Source organism: Primulina tabacum, chromosome 11 (genome assembly GCF_025594145.1).
Source record: "Primulina tabacum isolate GXHZ01 chromosome 11, ASM2559414v2, whole genome shotgun sequence".
Taxonomy (NCBI): Eukaryota; Viridiplantae; Streptophyta; class Magnoliopsida; order Lamiales; family Gesneriaceae; genus Primulina; species Primulina tabacum.
This window is the reverse complement of record NC_134560.1, coordinates 3,026,783-3,032,782: the sequence shown is the minus strand read 5'-3', so window position 1 is coordinate 3,032,782 and position 6,000 is coordinate 3,026,783.

Genomic DNA, 6,000 nt, shown 5'->3' with positions numbered 1-6,000 from the left:
TTAAATATCACAAATTTTAAATTAATATAAAATAAAATTGAGCCCAAACCAAATGACCCAAGCAGACGATGGAACTGATTCCTCGTAGCGATTTCTACCATTTGCCATAAATTTATATATTATATTATTTAAATTTTATATTATTAAACTGAACCTCTTATATTAACTAACCATATAGTCAATTTATTGATAATTTTTATATATCAGTAAATTTTTTTTCGAATTTTTCTCCGACTGATCTGTAATTTATTAAATAGCTCAAACTATATCAATAAATCTTATCTAATAACTAATATATAAATATCATATCTTAATAAAATAATATATATATATAATTTTTATATAAATATTATCAAACATACACACAAAAATTTAATATTTAATTACCCTTTTGTTTTGTTGTCAAGTTGAAGTCTTTGAACCACCTAACAACCTTTTTCTCATAACATACTTCTCCTTTTTTTTCCATTATTGCTTCGTAGAAGGGTTGTAGGTGGGTTAAATGGTCAATTTACATTCTTTATTAAAAAATACTGATAATTTAGTAAATATGAATTTGGAAACAAAAATAAATAAATAAATAAAAAACAAGTTGAATGTGGGAAAGTGGGAACTTTTCAAGTTGAACTCATTGACTTCAGAACCCTGGGTAGACCCAGTCTCTGATTGGGATTGGGAACTCCGCCGTACCACACCATCATTGTTCATTTTACCATTTTACCCATCACACACACGAAACCTTAATTTTATGAAATTCGAAGTTTATAATATGTACGATACGATTAGTACAAAAACGTGTTTGGGGGTGCATACAACTCACAAGCAATATTTGATGAGACGGATCTTTTATTTGGGTTATCCATGAAAAAATATTACTTTTTATGCTAAAAATTATTTTTTATTGTGAATATCGGTAGGATTGATCCGTATCACAGATAAAAATTCGTGAGATGGTCTCACAAAAAACCTACTATTTTTTTATTATATCCGAATTCGGTTAGGTGTACTTGTATCAGATGGATAATTAATTTTGCGACGGTATAAAAGTGAAAAGTAGTCAACTCACTTAATGATTACGATTTAAACGTTGTATCGCACGTAGTTTTCTTTATGGATTTTAAACAAATTTTAATATAAATTATTTTTTACATTCATTAAATGTGTATAAACAATATATATGATTATGCATATTGGCGATATATGAAAATGCCACCGCCAAACTTCTTACGCCACCGGATTCTTCTTAAACGCAATCATTCATTTTTCAAAGAATTGTCCGGTAATGATGGGTCGAGACTTTCGGCTCGATCTTATAGCATTTGGTTAGCATATATAGCATCCGAATTATATGAAAATGCCACCGCCAAACTTATTACTCGGATGTTGTCGGTTGCTGTATCTGTGTTATCTAGCTCGATCTTGTAGCATTCGGTTAGCATATATAGCATCCGAATTAATCGAACCTATCTTAAATATAATTTTTAGCAAATTGAATTTTCTTTTTTAAGCGTTTTATCCGTTGTTTATTTTGATCAGTGTTCAATGAGATATCATCAAAATACTTTATCTCACTAGATTTCTAACTAACGCATAAGATGTTCATGCAACTTCTATATAAAAAATTAAGATTTAAGATACATATTTAAATTTCCTCATAACAAAAGTTAGTATTCTCGACATTCCACGGGGAGATTTGATGGGGAAAAAAGTCCATTATTGCGTGATGTCCCTATGCCGTACAATTATTCTTTTTTAAATGGCAGGAAAAATAGGAAATTAGCTATAAAGTTGAAAAATTAAAGTTTTGAAAAATGAAATTGACTTTAAAATGTGAATATATAATAATGTTCGCTTAGTTCATCATATCCTAGTATAGATGTTTAAATGGCGAAGCATATTGTTATTAAGAATGAAAAGAATCGAATTCCCATTAAAATGGAATATCGAAAAGGGGTTGAAAGAAACGTATGGAACATATTAATGCGGCTAACTTTATTAATGCAAGCAGAGTCGACCAAGCATGAAAAAGCGAGTAGTGGTCTAATATTCTTACACATTTTTTTCCCCAAATTTTATTTTATTTTATTTACGACTTTTTAAAATTTCAATAATGAAATGATATGGAAGTTGAACATTTCAAAGAATTGGCAAAGAGGGAGCTCGAGCAAATATTACATTACGATTGAGTCTGTGGATTGAAAAATCAAGAGTTTCAATTGAATAGAAAGTCAAAAGCATCGCAAAAATTTTATTTTCGATGAATGTAGGAAAGCTCGTAAAGATTTTTATATATACGTCTTTGAATTAAATGGCGTTGATCAAATAAATTCTGATGAGAAATGATTGATGAATTCTTTTATGACAAGTAATTTGACATACTAACACAAATGATTCATAAATTCTTTTATACTGATTTTGATATATTCGTGACTCGTCTTGAAATGTATTCTCGTTCTATCATCGCAACTCACATTTCTCTTAGGTTGTATTTGATTTGAATGAAATTATTTGAAATCCACTAATTTGGGGGAGTAGATTGAAATTGAAACAAAATGTATATTTTACCAACACAATGATTTCAAATTCTTCATTTTAATTATTGAAGATGCGATCTACGATTTTTCGTAGTATAATATTCATCAATTATAAAATCTGGTACTATATTATTTCTCAATATAGATAATCATAGAATCTGTTAGAAATAAATATCTCATTTTATTACGAAGAACTGTTTTAACATACTTCATTGTCGAAAATGAACGCTATGTAGTTTTCGTGGAAATAGGTAGAGTCAACACTAGACGAATCAACTTGTCAATCAAATTATAGTGTTACGACTTTTTTTTCTTTTTTTTTCAAATAATCATCGGCACAATTATGAGATAATGAATGTTTTACGAATTTTTTTTTAACAAACTACATTGAGCTCATAATATTGTAGCTGATACCTCGAATGATGCATTTCATGTTCAGAAGTTCTCGAGATAATACTTTTCAACGAGAGTACAAATTTTTTCGATGTCGAACCATTTAAAATTATCTTTTGGATCCAAGATAGAGCTAAGAATCAGAAGTTCTGTTATATCATCATTGAATCTAGATTTTATCTCTTCCGACTGAAAATCAATTGTAACATTAAATATATAATAATAAAAGTGATGCTCGACTGTAATCGTATTCTTTTGTTGGCATGAACGACAAGGCTGCTTATAATGAGAACTCAACTCCGATATATCAATATCCAATCTTGTGCAAAATGATTTTACACATGAAAAAAGAATATCAAAACCATAATTTCTCGATGTCGGGAAAAGTGTTTTAGTTGTAAAGAACAAATCCATTCCACTTATGATATCAAATTATTTTAGTTGCAAGACACGACCAAGCAAATTTGTGATCTCCATAATTTTATACATCAAATGCAAAATAAAAATGAAATCAAAAGAATTCATCACTATTAATTAACTATCAACTTCCTCACGCATCAAAATAAAGGTACCATAAGTGATAATGTTTTCCAGCACATTAATAATTGCATCATACATATTTGTCAAGCTACAAATAGAATCAAAATGGGAGCTCCAATGAGAAGTGCATAGTCGATGCAAAGTACCAATCTGATTAGTTCCTCGCCTAGTCTTGCATTCACCAACAACAACATAATGTGCAATTTAATTAACTAGAAAAGATTGTAACTCGACATTGTGCTTAGAAGAAAATGTAACAAGATTGACAATGGTCGTTAGATTTGAAAAGAAAAGCCATATAGAGATCTCATTTTCAGCCGTTGCAACTAATACTAGTTGAAATCGATGGGCAAAACAATGTATATAACATGTATATGGGCAATCTTTAAAAAATAAAGTCATCTTTAAGAAATAAATGTTGCAATCCATTAAAAGCACAACTCATGTTGCTAATACCATAATATATTGGCCTCGTATATTATGAATTTCTAGATTATATCTATTGAGGACATCACATATTTCTTTATCGAGTATTACAGTTGTGGTGTCATGAACATGCACAATTTAGAAAAAAACACTCCCGCGAAAAACCATGGACATCAACAAATGTCAAAATTATAGCTATATGTTCTTTGTTAGATGCATCATTCGTTTCATCCACCAAAATACAAAAATTAGAATATCCAATTTCATCGCTGGTTTTATTTCTGATTATGTTACCAATAATATACAAGATTTGTTTTTGAACTTCTAATGATGTATACCTTGCATTTCATAATCAATATTGTTTAAGATAACATAATCAATATTAGCATTCTATTTTCTCAAAAGTTTAACATCTCAATGAAATTACCACGATTTTAGAAATACGAAGATTCATCATAAACATCTCAACCCACATGCTTGCAAACTAAGTCAATGAATGTTCTCAATTGTTGTTTCAAGCCTTGATCGATTTTTTTGAATCCGTTCATAAGTTTATCGACTCATAAATTTATCTATACGCCGAGTTAAATTAATCAAATCAACAACATATTTAAAGATTTATTGTGTGGAGTTAGAACTTCTCATGTGAGAAAAAGAGACACACTTGACTCCATTATCTAACTTCTAAACCCTTCAATTGTAAAGAAATATTGTTGAACTTAACTTAATTCAAAATGATAGCATGAAAAACAAAATATTGCATCATTCGTAGGAGAGTACTCTGACCATGAAACTTTTTATACCATTTATATTGAAATCGACAATTTAGCTCTTATTCAGACTGTGGGTATTCCAGAAGTTTAGGTTGATATGGCTCGGCCCATTTTGATATAAATTCGTCTAATTTCATCACGGTAATTAACAAGATGTCGTCACATTGAAATATGCAATTCAAGATCTAGTTCAAGGAAAGTTTCATTGAACTTAACTCTTCAAGATTTAAAAGGAGGTTTTTGCTCTTCCATATAAATGGATGCATGAGTCTCGGTCGTCTCAGATGATTAAGGATTATCAATTCTTGGCTTAAAAAATGATAGAATATTGTTTCTCCTTTTTTCTCTTGAATTGAATCATGAAAACCAATCGAAAAATACCTAAGAAATGTAAAAAATACTAGAGTTAAAAGTAACTGAACGCAGTAGCAGTGCACAAAAAGCCGCCAGACCAAATCAGAGGAAGAGCTCGTTTTTCCGACAGAAGAGAGAAAAGATGAAAATCTTCATACCTCGTTTTTTTAAGACCACTTTCTAAATGGGCTGAGAACACATTTATTATTTGTGCAAATCGAGTCACTTGGTTAATTACAAATTGGGTCAAAATTAATAGATTAAATTGTTTTTGGCATTGCTCAGGTGCCCTCAAGTCTCTCTCCGCCATTGTGGCCGCTTCCAGTACAATAAAGGGTTAGGTGCAGTGCCGCCAATACTTCGACCTCATCGACAGCCTTGAACAAGGGGTATTTGCTTCGATCGAGTACTTTCGATTTTTACAAGTTTAAAAACCCAAGATTCCAGCCTCGCTTTCGGCTGATCAAAATTGTCCAAGGGACTGTGATTCGAAATACTATATCGATTGATCTATAATTTTTCTCTGTCGTGTTGGGCGGGTTGGTGGGTCCAACTCAAATTAAACCCGTCTGACAGGACAGAAAAAGTCCGAAAATGAGTCAGTCGGGTCGCACGTCTAGTTTCTTCTTGACAGAGCCCATCCCAAATTTAACCAAACTCATCCATTAGCCATCTCCTTTGACCTCCCTTTAATGTCAGCTTTAATTATTCCCTCCATGGCTAACCTAATATCTCAGGCTTCGCATCCCTGCATTTCGAGCCACTTAACTTTGTCAATATCTGACTTCACTCCATCTAATTAATTAATCCATTGATTAGTATATGTGACAATATCGTAGGCTAGGCATTCGGCGTGGATGATAAGTCTTGGTATCTTTATTTCATCTAACTTTTTGATAGAGTTTTATTATAATCAGAGTTAAAAATAATAATAATAACAATATCTATAATTTTCAATTTTATTTTTATCACATATCTCG